The sequence below is a fragment of the Neofelis nebulosa genome, chromosome 3 (assembly GCF_028018385.1).
Source record: "Neofelis nebulosa isolate mNeoNeb1 chromosome 3, mNeoNeb1.pri, whole genome shotgun sequence".
NCBI classification, from domain to species: Eukaryota; Metazoa; Chordata; class Mammalia; order Carnivora; family Felidae; genus Neofelis; species Neofelis nebulosa.
In genome coordinates this window covers 102,827,689-102,847,184 of record NC_080784.1, presented here as the reverse complement: position 1 = coordinate 102,847,184, position 19,496 = coordinate 102,827,689, and the positions used below count along the sequence as shown (strand labels likewise).

At 34.5% G+C, this 19,496-nt stretch overlaps 1 protein-coding gene across 4 annotated transcripts in view; it reads left to right on the top strand.

The window, feature by feature from the left end:
* Positions 1-19,496, top strand: part of AFG2A (AFG2 AAA ATPase homolog A) — a 364,625-nt gene that overhangs the window by 53,273 nt on the left and 291,856 nt on the right. The window lies entirely within an intron of this gene.

The following is a 19,496-nucleotide window of genomic DNA, read 5'->3' as shown; positions in this document are numbered from 1 at the left end:
ATCCCCACCCCCAGGGTTTCCCTATTTCATTTTAGGTAGTTTTAGGTTGTTTCATTATTTGGAAATAATCCATCTTTATGCTTTTGGTACTGCTTTTGGATTGCAGTTTTCAGAATTTGGACATTTGGTTCAGAATAAGTTAAAAGCCAATAAAAAGAGAGACCTCTACTTTCATTTGAACCCACTTTTTAAAAGCAAATTGTAACTAGAGCCTTAAGACTAAGTGTATAGCCTCAAAACTCTTTGTAAGCTTGGATCCAGATTAAATTTATAAGTAGTCAGCAGTCAAATTGAGTGTATACCAAATGTCATTAGTTAAATAAACATACCTCATTTACTCCCATTTTAAATAGTAGCAAACTTAATTATATGAATAATCAAAAGACTGTTTCACTAATTACATATTCAAAATTGACTGGTGTATTTTCATTTGGCATCTTTTCAGATGAGAATAGAACATCAGAATGTGACAAGGCAGTTGAATTTCACAAGATGAGCTCATTAGCATTACTTTTCCTGTTCAGAGAGTTAAATAGTTTAATTGACCATAATTACATTTCATTCTTCATGTACCCTCAGGATAATTAGAAAGAATTTGAGTTTCTGTTCTTTAAAAACAGTACTGTATTCTATATGTTCTTTATTTTTAACAGATTCAAAGGATTGAGGGTTTCTGGGATGCTTTACTAAATAACAGATTGCTTTTTTTGGAATAGATATACAACCTGTGGAAATTCTATTAATTCCATATTGGTTCTTGGCAAGTCTTTTGAATTCGGTTTCTTTTGATTTTGCCTCTTGTTGTCTAGACAGAAGAGTGTCTTCTATCACTCCCAAGATCCCAGTCTTCCCTGCCAACTTCTCTTGTGCATTTTTATAGTTTTAAGTAATAACAATTGAACAGGAAAGCACATTTGGGAAAGTAGATTACTTTTAACCAGGAAATACTCTGTGCCAAAATCAAGATTGTAGTTTTAAGTGTATTAAATATTTTAGAAGTTTAACTCTTTCATTCCACTTTTCTTTTTATACCTTACTTTCCTCAGGCTTATAGTCTGTAGGAGACATGAGAGAGATAGAAAAGTTAGTGGAAAGATCAACGGTTTCTGCTCTCAGCTCTGATTCTGGTTAACTTTGGTGAAATGAAAGACTTTTCCTGTCAGATTATAGAAGGAAAGCTCTTAATTTGCTGTTTTCTGATGCATGTCTTCTTTTGAATTTATAAATAATGTTGAGGTTACCATAGAGATATATGCTATACTTATATGTTATAGTTGGTCAATAAGAAATACTTGAAGAGTGTTTGCTAAAAACACAGATTTTCATTTAGTGTAAAGGAACTCATTGGTAGTTAGTGTGGTTCTTCTGTGGTACTATACTTCTTTATTTCACCTTGTACAGATATGGAGTAATTATATATCATCTGATCATGCCCTTTAGTCCTTCCCATCTCTTCATTGAGTAATTTATCCAAAAGAAATTACTGATCTGGCTTAAAAGCCATCAGCATGACTACCAGTTGATCATCTTTAGAATGAAGTCTAAGCTCTTTAGTTTGGTATTTGTAACCTGGCTCGTGCCTCAACTTTTTTCTAACATTATGCTCTCCTCTTGTTGAACCACTCCTGTTTTTGCATGTGTGGTCTTCTCTGCCTGGAAAATTGTCTTCTGACCTCTCAGTTACCAAAGATCTTGCAGTGTGATCCCTAACACACACCCACAAAATACACATATATGGCTTGTGGATATAATACACCTAATACACAAAATATGCATATATCCCTGTGGACCTTTTGTCTTGTTCATCTTTGTATCTCCACTGCTCGGCAAATGGTAACAACCAAATAATAAGAGTTTGTTAAATGACTGAATATCTTGTGAAGAATTTTGGTTCACAAATGTTCTTATTTCTCAGAAATAGTTCTTTTGCCCTTCTATATAAGTATATATTCATATTTTGGTAACAGCTTTATTGAGGTACAATTCCCATGTCAATTCAGTCATTTAAAGGGCATATTTTGGTGGTCAAGTATATTTAAAGAGTTGTACAGCCATTACTGTAGTCAACTTTAGAACATCCTTTTATCACCCCCCAAAAGAAACCCTGTACCCTTTACCCATCATCTCCCAACCTGCCCATCCTCACCAGCCTGAGGCAAACATTTATCTATTTTATATCCCTATAGATTTGCCTAATCTAGACATTTCATATAAATGGAATTATAAGATACTTGATTCTTTGTGACTGGCTTCTTTCACTAAGCATAAAATTTTCAAGGTTTATCCATGCATCATGTATCAGTACTTCATTCCTTTTTATTGCTAAGTAATATTCTATTGTATGGATACTGCACGTTATGATTTATCTTTTCATTAGTTGATAGACATTGGGATTGCTTCTATCTTTTGACTGTCATAAATAAAGTTGAATTTGAACATTTATATATAAGTTTTTGCTTGAGCATCTGTTTTAATTCTTTTGGGTCTATATCTAGTAGTAGAATTGCTAGGTCGTTGGTAATTCTGTCTTTAACCTTTTGAGGAACTAAGTTTTCCAAAGTGGCTACCATTTTACATCCCCACCGGCAGTGTATGGAGAGTTCCTGTTTCTACATAACCTCATTAAAACTTACTATCTTTTTGGTTATAGCTATCCTAGTGGGTGTGAAATGATATCTCATTGTGATTTTTTATTTGCATTTCTTTAGTGACTAATGATACGAGCATCTTTTCATTTGCTTATTGGCCGTTGTGTGTATCTTCTTTGGAGAAATGTCTATTCAGATCCTTTGCCCCTTTTTAATTGGGTTATTTATTTGTCTTTTTATTATTGAGTAGTAAGAATTCTTATGTATTCTGGATACAAGTCCTTTATTAGATATATGATATCTGATATCAGATATGTATGATTTGTAATAGTTTATCTTATTCAGTGGGCTGCCTCTTTCATTTTCTTAATAGTGACCTTGGAAGCACAAATTTTTAATTTTGATGAAGTCCAGTGCATCTGTTTTTTCTTTTCTTGTGTGTACTTCTGGTACCACATTTGAGAAACCATTGCCAAATCCAAGGTTGTGAAGATTTACCTTATATTTTGAGTTTATAGTTTTAGTTCTTACATTTAGGTCTTTGACTAACTCCCCCCCTCCCCCCCCCCCCCCCCCCCAGGTAGGGTTAACCCTGCTCTTTTGTGTGTGATGGTAGCATTATAGAAACTACAATTATAGCTTGCAGTCAGGAGGACCATATATGAGAAAAGTGTTTTTTTTTTTTTTTTAACCTGTGGCAAAATATACATAGCATAAAATTTGCCATTTTAACTATTTTTAAATGTATAATTTGGCCTCATTAAGTATGCTTACATTGCTGTGCAGTTATTACCACCATCCACATCCAGATCTCCAGAAATTTTTCTTTTTCCCAAACTGAAACTCCATACCTATATTAAACAACTCTTTATTCCCTCCCTCACCATCAAGTATGATGGTAGTTTTTTTTTTTTTTTTTTTTTTTGGAAGTTCTTTATTAGGTGAAGTTCCTTTCTACTCCTATTCCTAGTTTGAAGAGAGAATTTTTTTTTTTTTTTTAATCCAAAATGGTTGTTGAGTTCTGTTGAATGTATTTTTGGCATCATCGTAGAAATGATCATAATTTGTTTTTTTGTTTGTCAATACAGTGAATTACATTGATTTTCAGTGTTGAATCCATCTTGTATTTCTGGATGAATTCCACTCAAGTGGAATTGTGACATAGCACCCTTTTTATATATGTTCATGAGAGAGATTTGTCTGTAGTTTTTTTTTTAATGAAGTTTTTTGTCTGGTTTTGGTATTAGGGAAATGCTTGTATTATGGAATGAATTGGAACGTGGTCTCTCATCATTTATGTGTTGGAAGAAATTGTGTAAAATTAGTATTAATTCCTTAAATGTATTGCACTGAAACCATCTGGGTCTAGAATTTTAATTATTTGGAAGACTTAAGTACAATTTAATTTTTCAATAAATACAGACTATTCAAGTTTTTTGTTTTTTTCTTGAGTAAGTTTTGGTAGTTTGTATCTTTTAAGGAACTGGTCCATTTCGCTTTGTTGGATTGATGGAGTTAGTCATTCATAGTTTTCTCTTGTTATCATTTTACTGTCTACCAAATGAGTAGTGATGTCCTGTCTTTTATATCTCATATTGGTAATTTGTGTCTTCCCCCCCCCCCCCCATGGTTAGTCTGACTGAAGGTCTATCAATTTTACTGATCTTTTCAAATTGTCAGTGTTGTGTTTTATTGTTTTTCTGGTTTTGATTTCACTTATTTCTACTCTCATCTTTATTTCCTTCCTTTTGTTAGCATGAGGCTTAATTTGCTCTTCTTTTTTTCTTAAGATGGGAATTGTGGTTAATAATTTTAGGTTTTCTTTTCTAATATAAGCTTTCAGTTGCTTTAAATGCATCCCACATATTTGATATGTTGTATTTTATTTCCATTTAGTTCATAATATTTTTAAATTTCCCTTGAGACATCTTTAACTTATCACAGTCTACCTTTAAGTGATAATATATCATATATATAGTATAATAAGAACCTTAAAACAGTTTACTTCCATCGCTCCCCTTCTGGCCTTTGTGCCGTTGTCATACATTTTACTTTCACATATTTTGTAAACCCCACGGTATATTGTCATCATTTTGCTCTAAATGGTATTTTCTTTTGAAGAGATTTAAAAGAAAAAAATCTTTATATTTATTCAATGTAGTTATCATTTCATCTTCTTTTGTCTTTTGTATAGATTCAATTTCCATCTGGTATCATTTTCCTTCTTCCTAAAAGGCTTATTTAACATTTCCTGTAACGCAGGTGTGTTGGTCATGAATTATTCCAGTTTTCTTATGTCTGAAAAAAGGGTTTTTTTGGTTTGTTTTACAAAGATATTTTCACGTTTTCACTGGATAAAGAATTTGGGTTGATAGTATCCTCCCTCCCCCCAAATTCTTTACTGTTTTTCCTCCACTCTTCTTTCTTGCAATATTTTTGAAAAGAAATTTGCTGTCTCCATTTTCTTTGTTTTCCATATGTAATATATATTTTATTCTCTGGTTGCTTTTAATATTTTCTCTTTAGCATTGGTTTTAAGCAATTTAATTATGATGTGCCTTTGTAGCTTCTTCATGTTTCATGTGCTGGTTCATTGATGGTCTTGTATGTATGGGTTTATAGTTTTAATCAAATTTGAAAAAAAAATTGGCCATTATTTCTTTAAATATTTAGTTTGTTTCTTGCCTGACTATCTCACTGGGGACTCAAAATATACATGTACATTTGTCTGCTTGAGATTGTCCCAAAGCTCAGTAATGCTAAGTCCATTTTTTTCTTTTCTTTTTCTCTTTGCTTTATTTTAGTTACTTTCTGTTGTTTTGCTTACCATTCTACTAATTTATTTTACCCCCCTGAAATTTCTAATCTGCTATAAGCGCTATCCATTGCATTTTTAAAATTATAGACATTAAATTAGCTTTCTTCTCTAGAAATTTGATTTTTATCCTTTTTATATTTTCTTCTTCTCTACTTAGTGTTTTTAGTGTTTCCTTTCTTTGAACATATGGAATACATTTAGAACAGCTATTTTAATGTCTTTATTAATGCTATCATCTATAATTTCTCAATCAGCTTCAACTTATTGATCTTTCTTCTTCTTATGGGCTGTATTTTCTTTGCATGCTTGTACTTTTTGATTAGAATCCAGAAATTTTGAATTTTACTTTGTTGGCAGCTGGATTATTTTTATATTTATAAAAATACTCCTAAAGTTTGTTCTGGGTGTGGTTAAATTACTTGGAAATAGTTTGATTATTGAGGTGGGGGTTCTTGCCTTTAAATTTCCTTAGGTGAGACCAGGGCAGTATTGTGTCTAGGGATAATTTTTCCCCACTACTGAGGTAGGATCATTTATCAATACTCTACCTAAAGCCCTGTGAATCACAACATCCCTGTTGAGGGCAGGCACTATTCCCTCTAATTCATTTGGGTCTCTGACCTCTTTCCACCACCATCCCTCCTCCATCCTTATTTTGTTTTTCTCACATATACACAGATAACAGTACATATAAAGGAGACCCTCATCAGATTTCAGGTGTTCTCTCCCTGTGGACTTCTTTTGTCTGTAATCCTCTGCTCTGTGATACCTAGCCTCTTTGGCTTTCCCAAACTTCTAGCTTTATCTTTTCATCTCTGGAGACAGCAGGTTCTGCCTGTGTTTTCCCTTCATTGCTGTGACCTGTGACCTTTTCCAGGCAACTGGTTGTGTGTAATCAGATAGTTGGTTTCCTTTCTCTCAAGGTGCATTGTCCTTTGTTGCCTGATGGCCAGTGTTCTGAGAGTTGATGCTTCATATATTTGGTCACTTTCTTTAGTTTTTTCTTTTTCAGACAGAAACGTAAATCTTAACCCTTTTACTCATTGGCCAGAAACAAAAGTGTCTTTTTGGCATTTTTTAAGTGTCCCTTATTTATAAAGATTTATATCCAAGCAACAGGGTGGGATGTATTCCAATGTCCCATGTTAAAATTGCTGTCAGAATTTCATGTACTTTTCAGAGAAATGCTTTGTAGTTTTTTATGTAGGTTTTTTTTTTTTTTTAAAGTGTATTAAGAATGAACCTTCTGGTTTTGACCCAATAGAAAGACCAGTGCTCTAAGATGGAATGGGGTATGATGCTGAAGTGGGAAAAATATGGTAGATTGATTAAACATAATCTGAAAATTAGCAGATATCTGAAAATTCCACTATAAGCCAGAGATAAATTAAAAAAAAATAAATTTAAAGGCCTGAGATAAAAGGTTTTTTTTTCTGCTGTCCAGAGCTATAGATGAGTACTAGGAGATAGGAGGGGAATATGTGAGAATGAGTTCTAGAGAAGTCTAAGCTGCTTATAATTTAATCATCTGTCTGTCTTTGTTGGGGAGTCCCAAGATCACTCTTTGGCTTGATTTACTAGAAGGACTAACTGGAGTCAAAAGCCATTATACTCATGCTTATGATTTATTACAGTGAAAGAATACAGATCAATATCAGCAAAGGGAAAAAAAGGCCCACAGGGTGAATTCAGAGAAATTAGGCACCAGCTTCTAGGTGTTCTCTCACAATGGAATCACATGGGAACATACTTAGTTCTACCTGAAACAATGTGACAATATATGTAAAGTGTTATTGACCAAGGAGAATCATATGGGTTTTGGTGTCTAGGGTTTTACTGGAGGTCAGCCATGTACTGTATATATAGCAACTCCACATCTGACCTTAGCTACTTAAATTCCAGCTTTTTTCAGGCCAAAAATTTAAGATGTTCTTAAATCACATTGTCAGGGTGAACTTATCTGGTCAAATAGGTACAGCATAGCCTAAGGCCTCACATACAAAAACATTCTTATCAGGGACGATATTTAAAAGGCCCAGAGATTATCTCCCAGAAGGCTGTCATTGGCTGGAGTTTCTTTAGAATGGGTGGAGTTTGAGCAACCCAGGCCTTCTGAATTGAACCTTTTTGAACACTTATAACTTCTTCCATGCTTTATTTGGATTTCATTAGTTTTTTTCCTAATGGCTTTTGTCTATTTCAGGATTCCATCCAGGTTATCATGTCTCCTGGGCTTCCCTGGGCTGTAGCAGTGTTTATTCTTAGCTTGTTTTTGATGGCCTTGACAGTTTTGAGTATATTGTCAGGTCTTTTGAAAAATGTCCCTCAATTTGAGTTTGACTGATGTTTTTACTATGGTTAGGCTAGGATATGGGTTTTGGGGAGGAACACCACTGTGGTGAAATGCCATTCTCATCCCAGCTTAACAAGGATAAACTATTAACTTTGAACCTTTAATTATCTGATTTAAATATCCCTCAGCCCCTCATGAGTACTTAGCTACATTTTAGGTGGATGTGCTGCTAACATGCAGAATTTGTTCTCAGTGGCTTTTCTTATCCATGTTTAATTATCATACTGCTTTGCTTTTTCAGTAGTGTCAAGATGTCTAATGTACACAACTTCAGATTTTCCTAGAGATAGCAAAGAAAGGAGGCCAGGAAGGAGAATAGTAACTGGTCAAGTCACAGATTAGGGAAGCTAAAATGGATCTCTTTTATCAGATTAGAATCTAGAGGAAAACTCTGGTCCATCAGTATGATTCTGCCATTATTACGTACATCTCTTCCTTCCTTCCCCAAAATGGCCTAAAAGCCAGTATTAGAGGCTCCAAATGGTACACCCTTATTCATTCTCTTACTTGTTTTTCATGTTCTTGCTTAAATAACCAGGTCTTCTAGAAAGCTATATTTGACTATCTAGGACCTTCCAGGCCTGTTATGTGTATTGTAGCATCCTATATATTTTGTTTGTTTGTTTTGTTTGTTTAGTCTTTAAATAATTATTAATGTATGTTTAATGTCTGCCTCTTCATCCAGACAGTGAGCTCAACCATGTAGAGACCATGTCAATCTTGTTTATTCTTCATACCTCATTCTATGTACCTACCTATATTCCTAGAGCCTGGGCAGACACTCCAAACATAACAAGCTTGTAAGTGGAATGAATATATCAGAATGAATGAGTGAATAAATAAATGAGTAAGTGAATGTATATTTGATATTAAAACCTCTTCCTATAAGAGCCTGACTCTCTTGTTGATACCTGTAACACATGAACCCCCATACTTGTCAGAAGTTATAAAAAAAAAAAAACAGACAAATTTTACCCTAGGATAATTTTTGCTCAAGGGTCTACCACATAGGTTTCCTTCTTATTAGTTCCTGAGACTTGCTTTACCTGTCTCACAGAACTCCTCGTATGCCTAAGATACATGTTTCATTTCTCTGGAAAACTTATTCCCCAGAATTGTCTTAATTTTTTTTTTTTTTTTTTTTTTACATTTATTTATTTTTGGGAGACAGAGCACAAGCAGGGGAGGGGCAGAGAGAGAAGGAGACACAGAATCCGAAGCAGGCTTCAGGCTCCGAGCTGACAGCACAGAGCACAGATACGGGGCTCGAACTCGCAAACCGTGAGATCATGACCTGAGCCGAAGTCGGACGTTCAACCGACTGAGCCACCCAGGCACCCCTCCCCAGAATTCTCTTATGGTATCTTTCAGGCCTGGTTCCCAAGTTGGTTCTATCCCACTGACATTCATATCGTCAGTTGTTACATGTAGCACATTCAGCATCCATTAGAAGCTTTGATTATAAGGTAACATCCTTTGTTCTTTTGCTAAATATTGACCATTAAGGCTGTGCTGTGAGAATTATTTTCTAATGTCCCTTTTACTCTTTGTCAGGGCTTTCTTCTCATACCTGTTGCCTCAAGCCAGAATATCAATAGTAATTTTCTTTCCCCAATATCTTGGCACTCTGGCTAGCATTGGTTATTCTTCACCATGTGGGAACTTCCTTTTCTAGTCTGTATCTTAGGACACAGAGTTGAAGCTGCTTAGGAAAGTTGCTTATGTAAGTTTGCTCAGCTTTCTGACAGAAAGGGGCCTCCTCTCTTTGCTTCTATTTCACAGAGATTTGGAGCATCTCTTTCACCAGTCTTGGAAGGGGAGGGTTTTTCTTTCCATATACACAAAAATTTTTATTGTCAACCAACCATCAAAGAAGGTCATAGGATATGGTTTGAAATTATAATCCAACTATTTGGACATATCTGGGCTAGAAAATGTCATGCAAGGCATATGTATAGCCTTTGTACACTTTTATGTGTTAGCAACATTAGGTCTGACCACACATGCTGGTTTATTAACTCTCTCCTTTTTTCCCCATTTTACCTCCTACCAGCCCATCCCCCTATTTCTCTCTCTTAAGCTACTTTATTTTTATTTTATTTTTATTTGTTTTTTATTAAAGGAAATTTTTTTTAATGTTTATTTATTTTAAGAGAGACAGAGACAGAGCGTGAGCAGGGGAGGGGGAGAGAGGTGGGAGACACAGAATTCAAAGCAGGCTCCAGGCTCTGAGTTGTTAGCACAGAACCCGATACAGGGCTTGAACCCACGAACCATGAGATCATGACCTGTGACGAAGTCAGACACTCAATCGACTGAGCCACCCGGGCACCCCAAGCTACTTTATGTTTAAAATGAAACAAGGGAAATATGTGTCTGCCTATTAATTTATTCCTTTACTAGACATTGAGCATGTATAATATACAAGACACCATGTTAAGAAGGTCCTGGTGATACATGCGTATATAACAAAGAGTCCTTCTGTTTGACTTTTCACTTGTATCACAAATTCCCAAAGAAGAACAATTAGAACAAAACTTACTTAAAAATTTTTACTATTTAAAACATTTTTTTCTGGACCTTTTATATTTCTTTTATGGTTGATTTTTAAAGTTCACTTGGGAAACTTGTGAACATATGCTTCTTTAGCACCTGGGCTTAGGGGCCAGTCTGTAAAAGTCCCTTTCTCTTTCTTCATTTTTTATACTTTTCTTTCCTTTATCCATTTTCCTTTATCATTTTCCAGTTCTGCTGTGCCAGAGTAAGAATGACAGGGATTTTTCTAAGCAATTTCCTTATATAGTCAAAGCATTTTTTTCTGTTTGCAGTTAAATTAATTAAGGAATTTGGTAAATTAGAAAAAATATAAAATATTTTAATGAGAAACAAAGAATTTTCTAGGTGAAACTTTATATCATTTTCATGTGTTTTTATTTCTTTTTTCAATTATTGGTGCTGCTGTGTTTTTTTTGTTGTTGTTTCTTTGTTTTGTTTTTTTTTTTTTCTTATTTAAAGTTTTCCATTTTTAATGAGATTTTTCCTGGACTTGCTTATCTGGCAAAAGTAGGTAGTGTTTTAAAAGCTCATTTTGGAAATGTTTATCTATTTTTTTTTAAATTTTTAAAAAAATATTTGTTTTTGAGAGAGAGACAGATAGAGAGAATGAGCGAGCACCAGCAGGGGAGGAGGAGAGAGAGAGGGAGGCACAGAATCTGAAGCAGGCTCCAGGCTCTGAGCTTTCAGCACAGAGACTGACACGGGGCTTGAACCCACAAACCGTGAGATCATGACCTGAACTGAAGTCGGTGGCTTAACTGACTGAGCCACCCAGGTGCCCCAAGAAATGATTAACTGTTTTTAAGTTGAATTAAGTTAGAAAGTTTTGCGGTCTAACTGAGGCTTATGTAAATATAATATGTTATTATATTTATTAAGGTTCATACATAACCAGTTCTCTGAAGACAGCTCATAGTAAACTTATTAAAGTGTGATTGTAAGGTAGTGATATTTTAGAAATTGAACTCAAATTTTAATGAAGCCATTCAGCTGATTATGAAATTTATACAGTTTGAAATCTGGTTAAAACATTTGACTTTAAGTTGGTCATATTTTTCATGATATCTGTAAATTTGCAGGATATTTTTGATTTTTTTTACTTGAATTGTTTATTTCTTCTTTATCTTAATTTTTTTTCCTTTTTAATTAGGAGTTATAGGAGCATCTGACTCCCATAGCCTTTGTATGTTTCAGTAAGATCCTTAATGTGATTTACTGAAGAACAACAAAATCACCTAGATTAGTGGCAGTTTGCGATTAGTGGCAAAGTTTTGGCATGCAGTTTCTTATATTCTTTCTCATCTACTTTTTAAAGTTCCCTGTACTCTTACTTGTGAAATTGTTAGATGTTTTCAACTAAGGTTGCTTATGCAACATGAAAGTGACAGGAAGAGGGGGAAAACAACGGGAGTGGAGGAGAGAAAAAGAGAGGGAAAAAATATTTAGAATACTCGGCCCTCTTAGCACCCTGTACAGAATACTTCTCTGTATTTTTACTTGCCTCACAGTTCATCTACTTTTCTTTACTTTTCAGAGTCCTCATTTAGTTGTCTTTTTTGTTGTTGTATTTTACCTGAAGTTTTTATTTTAATGGATTTGGGGGAGAGAGAAAGAGAGACAGACTGTAGATAGTTTATGGCACTGTTGTACAACTGAAACTTTGACTTGTTTTTTAAAAAATTTTCATGGAGTGTGTTTTTAAAGCATAGGGGAAAATATTTTTTCTCTTTTACTATATAAAGCTAATGGCTTTCCCTTTTTTTTCACTTACATCTAAGAATTAATTTTGAATATTTACTGCTTCCTAATTTTGCTTTGCCTCCATTAAAGAAGCATCTGGAATTGTATGGATAGTTCTTTTGAATCTTGGAGATTGGGTTTTCTTAACTTCTTTCCTTCTGCATCATTAGTTACTTTTAGTAATTTGGTATGTGTATGCTTTCTAAACAAAATAAATGTATTTTACATATTTGAATTGTTCAAAAGCTACTGTTTTACCCCACAGAGAATTTTGAACAGGTGCCAACCCACTTGCTACTCCTGGCTTCTTGTCCCTCTATTGGGACATGTTAGCAGGAAAGAACAAATGAAAAGTACTCTTTGTCACAATATTTTCTGTAAAAATAACACTTTCAAAAGAACATTTTGTACCTGGCAGTGTAAAACTTGGTATGTAACAAACACAAGCACCTTGCCTCACAGATGTGTAAAGACACTGTCCCTCTGGGGTTATTGAATTCCTCTTTCATAGTATTTTTCCCAATATCTGCAGTTCAGTTCATTAATTTTTACTTTGTGCTCTTGGAACTTGTCCGTAAGTTGTTTTTTGTTTGTTTGTTTGTTTGTTTGTTTGTTTTTGTGTTTGGTTTTTCTTACATGCAATCATCAGGTCTTTTGGCTTCTGTTGGTATGCAGGTTGAGGGGTGTTTTGGTTTTGGTTTTGGTTTGCATATTGTTGGGTGGATGTTTGTCCAGAAAGTATTGTAAGATAGTTTGTGGAGGGCATTACCCTTGGGAAATTTATCTCACTGTCCTGTCTGTACTTGTTTGACAGCTGTTCCTTTACTTCTAACTTTATTATTATAAAAATAAGTTAAGTTATAAAGCCACATATGAGCAACTGTTCACTGTTTTCATTAGGACCGAGTAAGAAAGAAAGGACCCAGCTATTATCAGGAGTGATTTAGGTTAGATTGTAGGAATAATTTTCTGGCAGTTATGATATAGTGTAACTTATTAAAAAGAGAGTTATAGAATTTTTTTATTTTTTTAAAGAGCATAAAATAGTATTTGTTGAAAGATGAGAGGACTTGAAAGATGAAATACTGTCTGAAGGTGGGATAGTGAACCAGCTAGTTTTTGAATTCCTGCTCTAGTTTTAGGATTTTATGATTTCATGCTGGTATTTATTCTTTTTTGACAGACTGACTTTTCCCATGACTTTCTGTGCTTTAAGATTCTTCTGTGCAATAGTAACTGTTTAAGCTGATTTGTATTCACTTTTTAATTGGTATCTTAGCTATAGAAAGACTCATCATTTAGGTGCTAAATTGAAATGCAAAACTTGTTTACCTTTAGTTTAAGAAATGTAATTATCAGACACAAAGGAAAAGAATAGAAAAGTTATGGTAATTAAATATTGCTCATGAAACTACAAATGTAATTGCCTAATTGACTTTTATCTTTTGTCACTAGTCCTTCAAAATATAACTGTTCATTGTAATCATCTTTTAGACATTTAAATAAACTAATACCTAGTATTTATTAAATAGTTACAGTGTGCCAGGCAAAGTACAATTAATATAAATATACTGTTTAATTCTCACAATAAAACTGAGAGCATAGGTTTTATTATCCCCTGTATTCTAGATGAGAAAGTTTAGAGAGATCAACTAAGTTGCCCAAAGTCATACAGTAACTGGAAGATTATAACATCAAAAAATGTATGAAGTTTAAAAAAAAAAAAGTAGAATATAAAATTGTGAATACATTATGATCTCAGTGAAGACACACACACACACACACACACACACACACACACACACACACTTGAAAACCTTGAAGGTACCATTAACGATGGTTACTTTTAGGTGTTGGGAAAACATAATTTTTACATTGTTATTTTTATTTTTTTATTTCCCCCCGAGTTCATTTCCCATGCAGTAATTGAAGTGATTTTATTTTAATTTTTAAAATTAATTAATTAATTTTTTAAAGTTATTTATTTTGAGAGAGAAGGCACTTGTGCACACGTGCGAGTGGGGGAATGGCAGAGAGAGCAATCCCAAACTGTCAGTGTGGAACCCTGCATGGAGCTCAAACTCACAAACCCTGAGATTGTAACCTGAGCCAGTGCTTAACTGACTGGGCCATCCAGGCACCCCTGGAGTAATTTTGTTTTTAATCTCTTACTTACATGGTTTAACCCTGAGAGCAGGGATTTTGTAAACCAGCACCTGGTATAGGACTGAGTATGGAGTAGGCACTTAGTCATTTTTTGAATGGATGACAGTGATATGGAAAGGTATCCAGCTTCATTGTTCCCAGCTCACCTTGCATCTAGTTGGTAAGGGAAAGTAGGAAACTGCTTTAGACTTAGCTGTAGCTAATTTTCTGTGTGTGATTGACCATAATAGTGCTTTTTAAAATCCATTTATTTTGCTTTTCTTTTTCACCCATCTGCTATTATTTTCACATTCTAACACCTTGACATAAATCTTACGTATATGCACAATTTCCAAATGTCTGTCCTCACCATCTCATATATTTGAGAACTATAAAACTATTTTGTGTTTTTTTCAGTAGTTTTTGTATTACTTGCTGTGAAGGCAGCTATTTTATGTCTTTTTATTTTTTAAGTTATTTATTTTGAGAGACAGAGAGAGAGCGAGCGAGCACAAGCAGAGGACGAGCAGAGAAAGGGAGAGAGAATCCCAAGCAGTCTCCGTTCTGTCAGTACAGAGTTCAATGTGGAGCTCAATCTCGCAAATGCATCATGACCTGAACCAAAATCAGGAGTCAGATGCTTAACTGAGCCACCAAGGCGCCCCTCAGCTCTTTTATATCTTTAGACAAAGACTGTGTCTTTTAAGATACTTATTTCCCTTTCTACAGTACAATATTTTGAGGACATTTTCTGACTCATCTTTGTGTTCTTACAGTTCCTAAAACAAGTTCAGCACAGAGGACATTTCTTAGTTTATTGAATTTATTTCACTTATAAATTCCAACCACAGTATAATAATTCGAAACTAATTCCTTAATTTCCAAACATGTTCCTTTTTCTCTTTCAGTAGAACTTTCAGTTACTCATTTGCTCAAGTTTCAATCATGGATGTTACCCTTGATTCCATTTTCTTTTTTACCACCCCTCTCCAAATCTAATTATTTTTCAAGATGCTTTGATTTGCCTTAATATAGTTTACTATGGTTTAATAAAGCTTTAATCTTTTTTCCCCTCTGTATAGCCCCACTGCTACTACCTTAGTGCAGATAATCACCATCTTTTATCTGAATTACTGTAGAAGCCCCTCCTCTACCCTACGCCCTCCAAGTGCACAAATGCACTTGTAACCACAGTTGTCCTCCAGAAATCTGATCATGTCATTTTCCTGATTAACTTGTTCTCCATATCTCTCAGGATAAAGTTTAAACTTCTTGATGCCTTGTAAGTCTTCAAGGTCTGATAGCTTCCTATGTTGCTGACCTTTGTTTCTACTCCTTTCCTGGATCTCTAAATTCTGGCCATACTGAATTACTTTTAGTTCCTGCGATGTAATGATGCTTTTTTTTCTCTCTCTCCTCCCATGGCATCTACTGCTATTTTCAGCTGGTTCAGCTGCCTAGCTCCAGTGTGTTCATCAGATCCCACCTCATATAGCACTTCTAAAAGGTTTTTTTTTTTTTTTTGGGGGGGGCATTCATTTAAAGTCTGTGACTATAGCATGTAATATACTGTATAGTAATTGCCTAATTATGGAAATACGCCCCTTGAAAAGTATTCCATCAGGTCAGAGACTCTGTATGGACAGGAACTATTTTGTCCCCAGCAACGAGCATATTGTGACATAGGCATTTGGTCAGTATTTGTTAGATTAATTGATATTTCTGTAGATGACCTTGCCTCATGTTTTCCTGAGAGGCTACAGACCTTCTGATGTAACTCCCTCAACTTCCTGTTTTCCCACCAGTCTTAACTTTTTATCTTTATCCTTTTACCCTCTTTTCCTACCGCTGCTTGGCAAGATAAATGCTTAACTAAAATACAAAGTAGGAAATATAAATGCAGTAGGGTAGAGGCATATTATCTTTCAGAAAGTTTACTGGTGAAAAAGAAGGTGATAGAACATTAGGTAGAAACAATATCCAAGTTGTTTTGAAGGATAGGAAGAAACGAAATATTTGTAGGCTGAAGAAAGAATATAGTGAAGAATACAATCAAGGCAGGATTAGAGAAAGGACAGCTGATGATGCCAGAGCTCTATCTCAGGAGGGAGGTAAGGGACAGGATTGTTTAACTTTTCTTCTGCTTCTTACAGCCTCAGGGCAATGGACCAACTCCTCAGTATGGTCGGCTAGGTCTGTGCAGTGGCATCACTGTTTTGGCCTCTTCCATGCCAAGGAATACTCAGTTTTCCAGTAAAAGCACCTTAATTTCTCTTGAGGAACAAGCCCTCTCCAACTCCTGGTCCAGCTGGCACTGTTTGCTAGTATCCTTGGTCCTTAACTAAAGAGATCATCTTTTACTTCATGGATTTCTTTGTGTTTATATTGGTTATTTCCATGCGTGATTCATGGAAGTACTTAATATCTGATATTAAGTTTTTAAAAAACTCTTTTCAAGACTCTTTAAAAGACTGATTAAAAACTAAACACACAAATGTACTGAAAACCAAATTTTATCATACTGAAGGTTATCAGGTTGCATTGCCAGGTTATTTAGTTTACTACAAATTTGAGAAAAATGTCCTCCCTAGGCATTTACAGGCATTTTTTTTAATGTCGTTGGTTAGGAAAGATAAAGTTCTGCATTAATCTTTAAGAAAATTTTTAATCTGTATATTTGTACTTACTTAAATTAGCTTAAGTTATTCTGTTATAATGCTACATTATTCTAATATAAACTCAAACATGCCCTAAGACAAGTAAACATCTCATGGAACATGTTCACAGTGAGCTCTTCTCATTGTATAGTTATAATAAATGCATAGTAACAATTTGAATGGGCATCACATAGGATCATAATAATACACTGTCATTTTAGTTTTTACTAGATTAAGGAGTTGCTTCTCTGACTTTTACATTTCTGGTAGTTATTATAAATATAGCTTTTGTGCATCATATATAACATATACATACTGTCTATATGTGCATGCATATGTGTATTTGTGTTGTATGTTATGTATATTCCACTGCTAAAGGGCATAAAAACAAAAACTACTGATCTAAATAAACCACTCAATTTAGTAAACTTGTTGCTAAATCTACCGACCACTGCTTCTTTAATACTTTCTACTTTCTGACCTATTTAGTTTTTGATAGTTGTTGACTACCTTCCTTAAAACTCTCTTCCCATGTTTATTTCTACCCCTCAGGGTGTGATAACTCTGCTGCACTTTTTCCTAGGCAGGCCTGGTTTTAACAATAACAGTCACTTTCTGTTGTAAACAGTCACTTTGACCCCTGATGATAGCTGGATGTTTTTAGGGCCGTAAGCTTATGTGCATTGATCTCAAGTTTAATTTTAATTTTATTAATTGGTGAAATCAGAAAAAAAAATGCAAAATAAAACCAAAGGTTGATAATGCTTCAGAGAAACTTATACATGTATCCCTTATGCCACTAAAATGGATAAAGTGGTTGAGATAGCAAACTGATGTTATGCATCAAGAGACCTAAAAATGTTCATGCCTTTTAATCCAGTAATCTTACTTTGTAAGATAAATCCCAAGAAAGAAATTTAGAAAAGAATAATTAAATCTGACCTCAGGATTGTGGTGGATAATATAGCATTCTCCTAGTTCTGTGGGCAAAAATCATTAACAAAAACAAAGTCCCCTTTCTCCCAGATCCATGCAAGTTCATTAAGAAAAAGTAACCTTTTCTGATATTAACAAACAAAACCTTTTTTTTAGATTCATCTTCTGACTTTTTCTTGTTTCTTTTCCTCTTGCCTCATAAATGTAGGTGATGCCGAGCAATCTGCCTTTCACACACATCTCCTCATGATTGGCAATTTTAATTGATCTCATGGTTTCTATTGTTTTTATGTACATCTCTCTGAAATCTAAAATTCTAGTCCTAACCTCTTTCCAGAGCTCCATTTGAGATGCTTTCATTCCATCTGTTCCCTTTTTGGCTCTTGAATGGCCTGTCCTGTGTCTCAACTCTTTATAATATCTAGAAATAAAAATCTATCATATATTTTCCCTCCTAAAAATTATTTTTCATTTGTATTCTGTTAACTCATCTTGAAATCTTTAGCATTAAATTATCCCTCTCTTTTACTCTACCTTCAACATCATCAGCTGTGGAACTTCAGTATCACTCTGGCGTGTCTTTATCCTCTGCATGTGGCTATCCTACTTTAAAATTGTTTTTTTGTTGTTGTTAAGAATGTTTAGGATAGGTCCTTAATTGATCTCCCTGCATTCTCTCTTCTCTCTACATGAATCTTGTCAGAGAAGTCTTCCTGAAGCACAGATTAGACCATATCACTTTTCAGGTTAAAATCTTCGAAGACTTCTTGTTATGAGGAAAGAGGTTCTTGAACTCCATCATCTAGTCTTCAGTGTCCCCCACTATATAGTTTCAACTAACTTTCCATTTTTTATTTTTCTCTCTCAAGTCATTTTTCTCTTATTCCTTCTTATTGTCATCTGAGCCTTTCATAATTTTTGGCTTCTACCTGACCATTTCCCTGTTTTCATATTTCCAGATTACATCTGTGCTTTAGACGTTGGCTTTCAGATGTGCCTTCCAGCTGGAAGTAATCTTTTTTTTCCTGGGAACTCCCAAAAGCTTTTTCTCTTTGTTACTGTGCTTAGCATCCCTTCCATTGTACCATGGTTATTTATGTACACATTACTAGTAGTTTTTAAGTTCTTTAAAGTTTGTATTCATGTCTTATTCTTCTATTTCCTGTGTATATTATCTGATATGTGATTCTTAATGGGTATTTATTAAGTAAATAATATGTAAAGAATTGTCTTATTTTGGGGAGGGTGTTTCTTTGTTGAGAAAAAGGAACAAAACTTTGAAGATACTTCATTCATGAATCAAAGACAGAAAAAAACCTTATGTTCCTAAAGGACCTTCAGAAATATTTTTGGAAGTAATAAATAAATAAATTTGCTAAAAAGATATATAGATGAGACCTTGGGTCACTAATTCAAACCATTTTCAGTCAGATGAAACCTAATTTTTTTTTTTTTATAGGAGGTTCCAGAAGCTAGCAGAGTTTTTGGTTTGGTTTGTTTATTTGTTTGTTTTTTGCTTTTTTTTTTTTTTTAAGTTTATTCAGAGAGAAACAGAGAGAGTGTAAGCAGGGGAGGGGCAAAGAGAGAGGGGGACAGAGGATCCAAAGCGGGCTCTGGGTTGACAGCAGAAAGCCTGATGCAGGGCTTGAACTCACAAACCTGAGTGACCTGATCATGACCTGAGCTGAAACTAAGAGTCAGAC